At 49.5% G+C, this 13,904-nt stretch overlaps 1 protein-coding gene across 7 annotated transcripts in view; it reads left to right on the top strand.

Moving 5' to 3' along the window:
- The window catches only part of LOC142590961 (TOX high mobility group box family member 3-like), a 739,235-nt gene that overhangs the window by 689,145 nt on the left and 36,186 nt on the right, over positions 1–13,904 (top strand). The window contains exon 1 of one of the 7 annotated variants that reach the window (XM_075703377.1): positions 13,651–13,725. The exons of the other annotated variants lie outside the window; for them this stretch is intronic. The gene's annotated coding sequence lies outside the window, so the exon portion shown is untranslated. Of the gene's footprint in view, positions 1–13,650; positions 13,726–13,904 lie in introns of those variants that run through there. 7 annotated transcript variants of the gene reach the window in all.

The following is a 13,904-nucleotide window of genomic DNA, read 5'->3' as shown; positions in this document are numbered from 1 at the left end:
GGGGGGGATGGCGTTGTACTCTGGCAGCAATACGTATGCGTGGCCGCGCGCGGTCGCGTGGGCCGTGTCATCAAGGCGATCTGCACTGGGGGCACAGTCTATAGGTGCGGCAACGGCTCATACTTTTGTGCGTGCTGTGTTCTTGCCGCTCAGTTTACGCTGAAACGATAGCGAAAAAGTCACGGCAGCCGCATTTCGATGGGGGCGAAATGCGAAAACACCCGTGCACTTAGATTTAGGTGTCCGTTAAAGAACCCCAGGTTGTCCAAATTATTCCGGATTCCCCCTCTACGACGTGCCTCATAATCAAATCGTGGTTTTGGCACGTAAAACCTCATAATTACATTACTAAAGGTCACTTCGCTCGCTGCTGCTGCCGCGCTTCCTCACGCCAGCGTTTTGACAGCGAGTGCCCGCTGTTATCGAGTGTGATGTGTTCATGTTTGCCAGTGCGCACTGACACCATGATTGCTAGTTCAGTTGATAAGCGCATGTTTACAAGTTTACACGGACGATGAAACGACTAGCCTTAGTTTGCATACCTGTCTAGTAATTTGTCATCGCAGTTGACGTTTCGCTTTTCGGGTGCGCAGCTGCGAAATTTCTTTTATTATACTTTTTTTTTCACAGATGGAAGGGCTCGTGGTGCAGGGCACATAATTTAAGAAGAAATTGGGGCTGGTAGCGACAACGTTTCATAATCCGTATTAGAGTATCTTCTTGCAACAAACAGTTTTATCAAAATCGTGCACCCCTTTGGTACTGTAAACCCACTTAATTGACGCGGCAACATTCAAGCACTCTTTTTAACAATGTCCCATTGAAGGAAGCTCTTAGGATCTGTACATACTCATATCACCTTTATTTGTCAATTACATATATACCAGACAGTGAACACGTCCGCAATAAGTTGTGCATTAATCAAGGACTCTCTCTTTACTGAAGCAAACTTCATTAATTCAACTTGACTAGATTAAAGTCCATGTTTCAGTTTCTCAATTGAAGATCGTCAGTACTCAAGGCACGTTAATCCGATAGGTCGATAGGTATCCCGAGACCATATCACCATTTTTAGAGACATTCGTCCCATAGAACAGTATCTTTTCTTCTCTTTTCTTCTTTTCTTCTTCTTCTTCTTCTTTGCGGAATGATTTCGGAAACTTCTTAAGTGGAAGACTAATGCATTCCTTAAAACGCAGGCTGACGGATATTGCGAAACTGCTGCAGGTCTCGGGGTATCCACTGACACTGAACACGTCTGCGATGAGTTGCTACCGACCTGGGTGCACAGTGCACTAAGGCATCGTGTGCCCGGGACCGCTTACTGATGAATATTACAAAATACCGAATCACTTGTGGGTGTGCTCAGGCGTCATGTAGGTTCGAGGTCTCCTTTGCTGTGACCCCAAGGATATGGAGAAGTCAGCCCATGTATTGAGAGCACTTAGCGACAGAGAACGCGACGTTTCTTTGCAGACTATAACTATGTATTGCAAGTTTGACATTGTGCACGCTACAGTGGAGCAACTGGGATTCCTTTGAAATAACTGTGCAAGAACGGTGATTAATGGCTTTTTGTGTTGGTACACCCGGAAAGCTATTTTTCGCGGAAAGATAGCAATGGGCAGGAGTGACACGTGTAAGTAACTAGCCGTAGCGCTTTTTAACGCCACTCTTTCACCTCCCCTTTCTCCTTCTTTAGCAGTTTCGGTTGTCTCCCGGTTTGCTCCTTTCGTGCAATACTCGCGCTTCGAGTGCACGGCATCCTGCGCGCGCATTTTCTGTGCGTGTATCTTCCAATAGGGCGTGTTCAGGTATACCAAGTGCGGTGGGGTCACCAAGCGACAAAGGCTTTCTCTTTTGGTGGCCCGATTGCCGAGGTGGTGCAGCGCGCGGCCGGACGAGGCTTCCCAATTCTGCCAGCGCCGAAACGCAATTCATTACCCGGGGGGATGGTTTTGCACGCGGAGGGTGGGGCGCATCGTAATGAATTCCTGATGAGGGGGACTACTGTCGCGCCACGAAACAAAAATAGCGACGACTCAGTAGCGAGCGAGCACGGTGGGAAAAGGATCAGTTAGACATGAACGGCCGGGGATCGAATCATGATAGTTAACACGAATACCTCGAGGCGACGATAGGTTGTGCGGAGAACCTGCTCCGCTTTCTATTTTTTTTCCACCCCCTTTCGTGCTTCACTGTGGTGTCGCTGGCGTCATCTCAATAGCATCGATTGGGGGCGAGAGAAACGTTGCTCAAATATTGACATTCGATCGCTGCCTGTACATGTAAGGGCTTTTTCTTCTCTCTCACCGCTTTCTTCCTTTTTTTTTTCTTTTTACCTTCCTCCAAACGCTCGCTCTCCATTGCAATAGTGCTTTCGAGTTCGTACTGTTTCATTTTTATTTTCTTTCTCTCCGGAGAGAAATTAACACTGCGCACCGACCGGCGCACATTTCCGAATAACATCGAGCGTGTGTCGCCATGGCACTCGGCAGAGTGGAATTTGAAAGCGGGGGGTGGATCCCAATTAGCGACTCTTCGGTTTAAAACCAATTTTAGCTTTGTAAGAAAATTACGTTTCCGATCGCGCTTCGGGAGCAGTAGGCCGTCATTACAGCGTGCGCTGCGGACTAATGGCGGTTGGGCTGCCGCCGGAGTTTTCGCCCGCCAGGGTCGCACGATTGTGCGCACTTGTGTTAGCGCCTGGCGGAGGTGTATCTCTTTCTGCTGGTGCTAACAGAGAGTGCCAGACTTTAATACCGCGGTATCATGCTACGCATTATTGCTAGCTCGAGTCTGGACAGTGGCTCTGCATTAATGCTCAAGGAAAGCATTCTGCAAACCCGTGTTTCTCGGAAAGGTCGCACGCTCGTAAAACGAGCTTAGTGAAATTTTGCTAAGCACGAGGCCGCGCGATCAAATCCCGGCCGCTGTGGCCACATACCGATGGGGGGAAATGCATAAACGCCCGTGTGCTCGCTAGATCCCCAGGTGGCCAAAATTTTCTGAGTCTCCCACTACGGCGTGCTTCATAATAGTATTCCGGTTTTGGCACGTAAAATCTCAGAATTTAATGTTTAGTCTGTGCACCGCTTGCGCTTTCAACACGTCTGAACTGGAGGTATATGTGGAGGTTTTCTTCTTTTACAGCGAGCATGTTTGCCGAGTTTCGTAGCAGGAAAAATGACCGATAGAAGAATGATGTGTTGCAACTAATAGAGTAGCGGAGAGCAGCAGTGCTGGCTCGGCGAGACGAGCAGCGATTGCTCTTGCGCATCAAGGATCTGAGCTCCTGCGTAGTGGGTTTACCACGTCTTGAAAGAAGAGGGGAGCGGAGTGAAGCAACGCTTTCTGAGTGGTGGCACTGTTGTTTCTTTCTTTCTTTATTTGAAAGCGAAGCTTGTGCGGCGGGTTATGCGAACGTACTGCTTGTTTTTCGTGTCTTTTGCACCGTGCTTCATGTATCCTGCAGTGGGGCCTCAATTTCACGCTCTGGCGCGGAGCCACTATCTGCCATTAGATTTTCCCCCCTTTGCAACGTACCTGCTGCCACGCAAATATATTAAGCCCCTTTTTGGAAGGTTTGATGTCCAATCAATCAAAGCGGTCTCAAATCAGGCAGCCTATACGTGTCGACTATGATTGCTAAAAGGATTTAAAAAGAATAAGAATAAAAAGAAAACTCCCACACACTCGCTACCTGGCTTATCTGTAACAAAAATGGCTGATTAGGGAGAGCTCGAAAATACATGGTGCTGCTGATTTAGATGCGCCGTGCTATGTGGCGTCTTCCCGCAGTGTGTACAAGCGCGAAGTTGAATGAGCAATGGATATTTACTAGCAGTGCGTGGGAGACGCATGTGATACACAGAAGGAATTGCTTCCGTGTACTGTGCCTTTAAAGAGACAGCAAAGGCAACTAGTAAGTCAAGCTAAAGTGACAGATTAGTGCTCGAGAATCTCGTAGGCGTCAAAATATTATCGCGAACAGAGCCTTAGTAATCGAGAAATTGAGGTAAATGTAGGACACGATTAGAGACTTCCCCGTGACATTGAAGTACTTTCCCGATGACCGAAGGCACTCCTCATTTAAATTTTGCCACTAGTATTCAACCACTCGGTATAAAAACATCACTGTATTGCATATAAGACGGAAGAAAATGCTACTTGCCCAGTTCTATTTCATTTTTATAAAAACGAACTCATTGGCATTACTCTTGACAACAACGCATGGTCGAAAGGTTTCGTTTTCGCTCGACTCCGCGCTTTCGCGTTTCAGTAGTTTCGCTATCACGTAGTGCTGCCGTGGTTTTGCTGGCTCGCGAAACTCGCACAAAGTGCCAAGTAGCAAAGAATTCCACTTCCATGTGGTGTCGTGGGATGGCTGAACGGTCCACGCCACTTGACCAAAAGCAGCCGCAGCGGCTAATCCGCCGCTCTGCGCGCGTTTGCGTTTTGAGCAAAAAACCGCACCGCCGTCTGCCGGGCGCCGTTTTACTCACCGAAGGCAGGCAGCTAGGGCGGTGATGGCGTATGCTACGTCACCACTCCTCGGTTTGGTGGCACGCGACTTGAATTGCGATAACTGTATTCGGACCCTTCAGATGCAGCTTTCTCGTAAACTAAGTATTCTCTTAGCACGAAACAAGCGTTGCTACGCTTCTGGGATGGTATTTACAGTCTACGTCGACTTAGTATTTGCCTTTAGTGTCCCTTTAAATTTTGCCTCAAGTGACTCGGTCATAGCTCCCGGTACTTGACGCCATCATCAAATCAGATGTCTCCTTTGCATGCCCCGCCAAGTGTCAACTTAACACTTGGCTCGTTGGTGAAAGCGGTGAAACTATACGTACAGCGCAATGTGGCAGCGTAACCGGGATCTGGCGCGATGCCAGCATCGATCATGCCAGGCTGGCCACTGCCCAGTGACAGTTAATTGGATCATGGCGAGCGATTAGAGTGCGGCAGCTGCCGCCGACCCACTTCGTTGCCGCCGGGACCTGTTCCTGCCGGAGCACGTGGCGGCGGCCAGATGGCGACCCCCTCGCGATGGAATCGCGCCACCTCGTGAGCCGCTCTCGCAGTGTAGGTCCGTCGCGGCACGCTTCGGCGCGGACGGTTCCGCTGATTTCTCGTGTAGCTTCTCAACGGGGCGTCGCAATGGCGGACTGCTACCGGTGTAGTTTAGAAAACGGAAAGTTGAGAGGGGATAAGGCCTTTTCTTTTTTTTGCTAGTTGGCGCTAGTTGGTTCGCAAGTTTGACTCTTCTTTCGGCGCCACGGATGCCCGTGTGATTCACGTTTTGATGAGGATGCACGGTTGAACAATTTAGTAGCGCGATGTTGTGAGTCATGTTTGTCGAAATAATTGGGCGTTAAAAATATTTTGTCACAGTCTGTTAAGCAAAATTTTAGGTATCTGTAGTGCGCCTAAGCCTGACCACACTTAAACGCAGCAGAGTAACTAGAACCAAGCAGACCCCCCCCCCCCTCCCCCCCTCTCTCCCTAGCGAAAAACGTCGTCGTCGTGGCAGCTGCCTCAAGCAGAGCTACCTCATACGCCCAAAACAACACGCGCTGTGCTTTCAATACCACAGCGATTAGAGTTGCTTAAAAGGAACGTCAAAACTATGGTCACCCTTCCAGCTACCCATTGTGAGCGACCGCATGTATTTGTGTTGAACGAGCGAGCGCGTGCGGGCCAGACACAGTGCGTATGGTTTTCAGCGATGAAGCCGTACGTGGTTGACGCAGGGAAATGGTTCTTTACCGTCTACCCAGTGGCTATCGCTAGCCCGAAAGTTGGTAAAGCACTGAAACATTGGCGCCTTCTCGTAACGGAAAAAAGCGTGGTGGTTACGCCACCTTAACTGTAGACGCGGCTACAGCTGCTTAAATGGCAGATGAAAGCCGTGACCACAGTGGTACGTACGGACAGAACGAATGCATTAAAATAGCTTGCCCCGCAACTTATGCAGCCTGCCATTCCTCCTAATGACGCCGCAGTTATTTACTTCTGCATGGCTAGTGTTGTAGTTGACGCCAACCACCCGTGTAAGCTGTCGGTAAAAGTGGTAGTACGGATGGATACACTAGCGGCGTATTCTCCCCCCCCCCCTCATCTTATTTTGTGTCTCTCTGCGACGGTGTGTGTGTTCCGCGTTCATCCTTTGCAGAGAACAGCAGCAAAAGATGACGACGTCGCTGCACCCATTGAGCGGACGGCCTCCCTCTTTCAGGGCGTGCGCACAAAAGTCAAACCGACCGGCGGCGTAAAACCGGGGAGAAGAAACGACGTTATTTCGAGGTCCTTCCTTTTGTGTGTTTCCCGGCTGCAGGGCCGTTTCTCTGTTGTGTGTGGGTGGGGGAGGGGGGGGGGAGGCTGTTGGATCGGTCAGATAAGAGGCAGATTGCTTCCTGGCAGCCACAGAGTTGAACGACCGTCCCGGAATGCCCCATGACGCGCAATGCGGAGCACCGCGGCCTTGTCATTTATGCCGGGATACGGTATCTGTCTTCTGGAAATTGCCTCACTATGAGTTTGGTAGTCCGCGCTAGTGGTGGCGGCGAAAGGGTCTGGACCCTTGCCCGATGAGTGCGCCGTAACCTCGAGCCGTGCTTCCTCCCCAGGCGATCAGACACTGGTCTCACGGATGAGCCTGAGAAAAGGTCTTCCGCCCAGCGAGGATGCCCCACAAGTTCTGCTGTTTGTGGAATCGGGCGTTGAAGAAACTACGAGAAAGCTGAACTATCGTTCAGTGTTGCTTGGCGTGCGTGTATGGGCAGTTCACGTCAGTTGAACTCGGTGGATTATACGTACTATAGTGATCGAATAGGCTTGATTGAGATGCCCAGCACGCATCTCGGGGGGAATAATGTTTGTGACGACAGTGAGCAACCGCTGTGACAGTGACAGCAGCTGTCTCTCTCTTTCCTTTCGCGTTTCGATTGCTGCTCCGCACTCATTTTAATTGTGATTTGAGATTGCTTTATTTTACCATATCGGCACATAAGGGAGGGGGGGGGCGTATTCTGTAATAGTCCACCTAGTGGGCTGTCCATTTCGGCCGCTGCTGATTGGCTGCAGCTGTACGAGCGAGGAGGAGACGGGCGACCCCAGCCAATCAGCAGCGGCCGAAATGGGCAGTCCACTAGGTGGGCTCCTACAGAATACCTCCCCAGTACATAAGCAAGATTTACCTAAATGGCGAGGATAGCGAGAGAAATGCTGCATTTTAGCAGCTTGACTAACCCGCCACCCCCTGACTTATCAAAGTGACTTATAAAAGGGCATTAAGCAGCCCGTGGTGTTCTTTTTTCTTCTCTCTCTCTTCTTTAAATTTAGTTCGTTGGAGCCCTCCGAATTTTTTCCTGTAAACATAACGAACAATATGTCGCTTGCAACTCTTCGAATTCTTGATGCTGCGCCGGAAGAGATCCGTGATCCAGCTGCGTCACGCTTTCTTTTTGTCACATCGCTGCGGAATTAGACTTACCATATCTGCGATCCTTTTTCTTGCTGTCGCGCACGCACTTCAGATGTGTTGCAGAATTACTTTGGCTCACGAACAAGCGGGACCGCATCACGCTCCCCTGTCTTCCTATCACACACACACACACGTGCACGCGCGCACGCACGCGCGCACGCACGCGCGCCGTCAGTTGCACTTCGCTCCTCGAAAAGGCAGGAACACACACACACAGGTATTTGCTATACTCGGTTTACCCATTTCCAGAATTTTGTGTTTTGTGAATAGAGTGGGCTGCACTTCAGGCGTAGAGCAGGAGGGAAGAGGGGGGGGGGGGGGTTGTCCACCATGAAGTGAGCTGCGCGAAGAGGGATAAGGTGCTAGGAGCCGGAGGCTGCAGGCACGCAGCTGCCTGTATGCTAGCAATGAGTCATGCTGACGCACCGGGATATGTGCGTAATAGAGAACCAATCTATATATAGTGATTTTGATGGAAGGAGAAGAGTCAAATAGCATATGATAACAAAGTAAGAGAGAGAGAGAGAGAAAAAAGGTGGGGCGAGTTGCTAGTTATGCGGCACATTTATTCTCACGTATCTACGCGCAATTCTGACCAAAGGCTTTGCCTTTTAATAATACAGACGAGGGATGTTTTGTAAGTGGGGTCTAGCACTTCTGAGAGCTGCCGTGGTTGCGTTTGTGTTGCGCAGATAACTCCAGCAGAGATTTATTCAAGTCCTAGATATAAAGAGGGTCCCAGAGCCGTACGGCCTGGTTTGCTGAAAGTCTGTGTGGAAAAAATAAAATTAAATAAGAAGCTATCGAAAGAAGAGAGAAAGAGAGAGAGAGAGAAGAAAAAGCTTCATGTATATGGGAAGAGAGAGATCGAGAAATCGAAAGAAAATATCGTGTTCGGCAAGAATGCCGCCGGCCTATTTTATGCTGGGAGAGAAATTTATGCGCGGCCTTGCGTTTCCTACCTGTTAACCCATTTAAAACCGGTTAACCGGTTTTGCGCGCAAGTTGTACTTATAAAACACAAAGTCTGCTCCTAAAGCCGCCCCGAGGCTCAAGTGGGCGTTACCTGGACAGAAGAGAGACGCTGCACGAGCAGAGACGCCCGATACTCGAGCGTCGCTGCTGCTGGGGGCACTCTATCGCCATCGCGTACAAACGACGCTCGGCTGGTAGTGAAGGTTAGCGGAGAAGATGGATTAAGGGCTTAGCGTACTGCGTTGGCTAAAACAGCGGGATGGGCTTCTTGCTGGATTGTCCGTACCCGCACTGTTATCGATACACAAGCTGCCTCGTCACGATGAGCTCTTATCGAGGCATGGAAATGTGACTACTTACTTTAAATGGAATCCGGGAACAAGGCTCAGTTACCAGCCTATATCGATACTCAGTGCGGAAATGTCTGGCAGAAGTGCACTTTTTAGCAAGAGCGCCTTTCTCCTCGTGTTGCCTGGGCGCTCGCGAGGTCCCGAATAGCGCCACATTGCCGTGGCAATAGGAGCGCAGGGGCTGTGTCCACCCTCTGCTACCCCTGCGCCAGCGATGCGCTCGCGCCAGGCCACCGTGGTGGGTGTTTTTTCACGTCCGCTTCGAAGGGTATGGCCGCCACTTCATCGTCATTATGCAAAGGTGATTGACAGCGTGTAGTTGCGGTCACTAGGTGGTCGGGATGCCGTTTGCATGCCAGATGTGCCCAAGCAGACTTATACAGCACAACTCTCTCGCTCGGGCAAAGCAGCGGCGTTTCGCGATTTATCGTGAGTGCGACTTGTCGGGTGAAAGAAAGCGCGCGAGGATGCGCGCATTTTTCGCTATAGGGAACAAATTATGCTGGAAATCATCCGGTGCGCTTTTATAGTTGGCCTGTATCTCGCTGTCTGTGTGTTTTCTTTTTCCCCGCGTGTTTAGAAGCTTGATGGTTACTTCAGCAGCTGCACTCGAAGATCGCACCAACACAGCCGGGCAGCCCAGGCATACTTGACGCCGCACTCATTGTATCCAGCTCGCCCGGCTGTCTTATCGTGTTTCCTCTCCAGACTGCGAGCCGCTCGATCCTTGGTGTTGGAGAAATCCTCAACGTGTGCCCCTGCACACTGCCGTGTATTCTGCTTACCAAATATGTGGTGTAATGGCCCTTGTAATATTCGCTGTCGCTGTGTCCATTCTGCGGGATCTACAGGGGTTTTAGCTTAAGATAGCACACGGATTCACCCACCCCGTTTGCAGTGCGGCTGACTGGTTCGGTCAAATAAATAATACCCTAGAGTGCGTGCATGCATTATCACAATACTGAAATCTTTCGCTGTTGTTTACGTATCACATAGTGTGGTGTAAGTTGCCTATATAGATGCTGCGTGTTGGGCCTGTTGGTGTGCGAACTTGGATAACATTTTACCGCCAGCAAACAAGGACAAAAGGGAGACGTAGACACTATAGCGCATCGTAGTGTCTCAACCCTCTTTTGTCCTTGTCGGCTGAGGCTAAATGTTATCCAAGTTTGCCTATATAAGTACAGAAAAGAAACTTTCGACATACATTTCGCTCTCTCTCTCTCTCTCTCTCTCTCTCTCTCTCTCTCTCTCTCTCTCTCTCTCTCTCTCTCTCTCTCTCATATTGGTAATTTTATCAGTATATAATAACTAACCACCATTTGTAGGCGTGTGCACAAGTTCAGAAAATCGAAGGAGTGTTTCCAAATCACCTGCCGCTGTGGCTGACACTTTACATGGCTCTTTGGAGCTTTGCACGCTCGCCCACGGTTTGTCAAAAACCTTAATAAGGTTGAGGAGGTGACACCATGCGGTGATCTAGAGAAAGAGAGAGAGATGCTAACTAGCTTATAACCGAGCCTGGCTTGGCCATTTCAATATCGGCGTGTTTCTGTGCATTGCTACCAAGACCGCTAGTTCCACGCTTGACGAAATCATTCGTATGCAACGCTGGCGTCGATTGCCAGCTGCCGCCGTATAGAGGCACAATATAATTCTCAGCTGTGTTAATGACAACAGTTTTGCCTGGTAAAGTTTTGAACAAGCGGATCTTTCTGGAGACAGTCCAGCTAGGTTCCTGCCCCCGTGTGCGTTGTGCTGCCAACTTCCTATAACGCAGTGTGAGCTCGCGTTCGAAGGATATGTCCTAGGAGCAAAATACAGGCGAGACTATTCAGCTACAGGCATCCCACGTCATCAGTGCGTGGCGCTTTCTCGGTCATTTTGGCCAACTGCTGGCGTAGGTGATGCGGAGGAAGCAATTTGAAATTGCCTCTTCAGTCCTCGCATTCTTCTGAAATCCAGTTTCATTGTGCGCTGCTTTTCTGCCGATGGTCATTTTCTACGGTTGCCTGCCCCAGATGATCACCTGCTTCAGCGCCGTTGTGTGCTGTAGACGGTGTAGGAAATAAATCGTCACAGCAGGCGAGCTCGGGAAACCAGGTCCGCTCAAGTTTCTCACTTACAGCTACGATAAGTCTTGCGTGTAGAATGACGGTTGTCTCCCCTTCTCTCTCCCCTCCCACTCCCCCTCCCCCCTCTCTCTCATTTAACCTTCCCCCGAAAAATGCGTACTTCGTAGGCTTGCAGCGGTTCTTCCTTAATACTTACAGACGCTTGGAATAAATTAGTTACCCGAGCGTTATATGTCCTGGTTCAATTAAACATATTTTTTCTTTTCGTTTGAGGGTGGGGGGGAGGGGGGCTTGAAAATAAGAAGTAATCTCTTTAACGTAACATGACCTCTGGCAGCAACTTTTGAACCGAGTGCGGGTTGTTCGACGTAATGAACGAACCGGTGCTCCGCATGATCACAAATACCAGTTAAATGTAAGCAGGCATAGTGTGTTTAGCTTAATTTTTGTATGTGTAGGATTAGGAGGGACATAAAGACGACGGGAGGAGCTAGGCAACGGTCACTTGCTCTTCACTGCCAGAGTATCTACAGGGGCAGTCGATTGGGTGCCCCCGGAGATTGGGTGCCCCCGTCTCCTTCTAGGCATTGATGCTACCAGTTACCGTCTTGTTACGGTATTTCGATAACATGATTATTTCTGTGTCTGTAATGACTACACAGAATCCGCTGTTTCTTTTCGCTCGCAAATGACTGGAGGAAGACGTGGCTTTCTGTTTCAGACAAAACGGTTTGCCGACTAAGGGAAAGCGCACCGGCTCTGTTGGGAGACGAGCCAAGCCCGGCGGCGGATAGCTGAGGCTGCGCATCCCGGATAGTAAATACGCTTGAACGCCTGCCGCAGATGATCGTCAGGCAGCTTCCTAAGGCCAAGCAGCAAATGATACGCACGGTGACTAACGCGGTTTGTGATTTCCTTCGTGCGCGATGGTGTTGGACTACGGCAGAAAGAAAAAAAAATGGGGGAAGGGACGTATTAGCAGCGCTGTTTGTCTTTGTTAGAGTTTTCTACATTTTTGCTGCACTGCGAAACGGACATAACGTAATTTAACGATAAACACGCCACTTGAGTTATTGAATTTAATTAAATGCTGGCATTTTACGTGCCAACACAACGATATCATTATAAGGCACCCCGTAGTGCGGGGCCTCCTATTTAATTTTCGACACCTGGGTAAATCAAAAATTATGCGGGCGTTTTTCTTTTTTTTAATTTCGCCCCCGTCGTGACGTAATCGTGACACCGGTTTTCGAGGAAATATTCTAGACTTGTGCCGCAGTTCAGTAATGGCAGCAACAGGCTGACGGCACGTTCGTGCTCGGTTGGAATAACTTGACGAGCACGGGACAACAAGCGCGCTCATTTGCCCCCTGACGGGCGTTGTCCGCCCGCCGCCGGAATTATTCTTGTAGCGCGAGTCGCTATGAGCCACCACCGACTGTTTCGTAACTGACCCATTTACCCGCGCCCAATACACCGAAACTGCTACATCCTCTCATTACGCGATCCGCCCGCAAATTACGCAACCATATTTTCTGGACATGCTATCCGATTCCGTTCTGCACATTCACATTCGTGACGTTGAATGGGCATTATATATATATATATATATATATATATATATATATATCAGTCGCGCATCTGCCGACGACGTACATGCAACCAACGCAACGGTCTCGGCATGCGGCCTTGCAGCTGCCGTTTCTGTTCACGTCACGTAGGTTAAGAGTGGAACATGCGGAAAGCTAGCAGGACTCGCGTATACTTCTATGCGTTGCCAGGCAACTTCTTTAAGCTACCTGACTCGTTCTACTTTGAGCCATGGCTGAGCCTGCCGCTCTTTCGCAGTAGCAGATGTTTTGTTCTTGCTTTGTCGTGTGTCAGCGAGCCGTCATTTCTGATGGTTGGTACGTTTGTGTTCGCCGAATTACTTCTTTCTCTAAATCTTCACGGAAGCAGATTTCTCAACGTGCGGATTTCCTGGAAATGCGCCAAATATTTTCGCCGAATCGATTCAGAGATATTTTGGGGGGGATTAATATTATGCCTGGTTCTCATTTCTCTTAATGAGCTTGTTGTTGCGAGCTGTACATTATTTTTGATGTCGCTCTCCTCTTCCCTATTCGCCCACCCCCCAGCGTATTTATTTTATGAGCGAATGCAGCACTTCATGAATACAAGGAATGAGCGAGCAGAGGGAAATGAGACGCCGATTCCTGTTTAGCTTAATACTCTTTCGAAAATGAATCGTTAAGTTAGCGTCATGAATAAATAACAGCCCTCTTTGCATTTCTGAGCGGTTCCCGGCGCACCTCGTCGCCGTGCTCATATATATATATATATATATATATATATATATATATGGGCACGCACACACACACTTGCTTCTCTTTTGAATCTCCCTCGTTGGGTAAATGATGGTCTGGCTGTTCTCATCGTCGTAGGAGAGAGGGACGCGATTGTATCTCTTCTCCTCACTTACGGCCCTTTCTGGTCGCCATGGAAACGGAATTGCTTCGTTGGCTGTGCCGGCAGAAATTGTTTTTATGATCCCAGAAAAGGCAGTCGAAGGCCTTTCTTTCCCTCCGCGCAACCTCCGCGGCGGCCGGCCGTAGTATCAAGGCGAGCTACTGCGTGCATGGCGCCATCTGGAGGCAAGTGCGCTTACTCGTTGTACTGGCGGCTGTCGCCGCCGCTACCGCCACCGCTAACATAGCGAACCGCGCATATGCTTGCGAGTTCTACAAGTGCTGCCGTCACTCGCCAAAGGGCCGTCGTATAATACCGCCTTCCCTTCATCTCGTCTATATCCTTGCAATATTCCACTAAGGACACGGTGCGCAGTGATTCTGTTCGCGTAAATTATGAGGTTCTGTGTGCTTTGGAAATAAGTTGAAAACTGACGTTACCGCCTTTCTCGGATACGCTATAATTTAGTTCCGCTGTTCCTTGCATTTTTTGACAGTTAGACGTATACGAGTGCGTATTTTCTAAATTCCCTGCCCTCCCAACCAA

This window comes from Dermacentor variabilis, chromosome 1, assembly GCF_050947875.1.
Source record: "Dermacentor variabilis isolate Ectoservices chromosome 1, ASM5094787v1, whole genome shotgun sequence".
Taxonomy (NCBI): domain Eukaryota; kingdom Metazoa; phylum Arthropoda; class Arachnida; order Ixodida; family Ixodidae; genus Dermacentor; species Dermacentor variabilis.
Note: the sequence above shows the minus strand (reverse complement) of the source record. Positions and strands in the feature narration are given on the sequence as shown.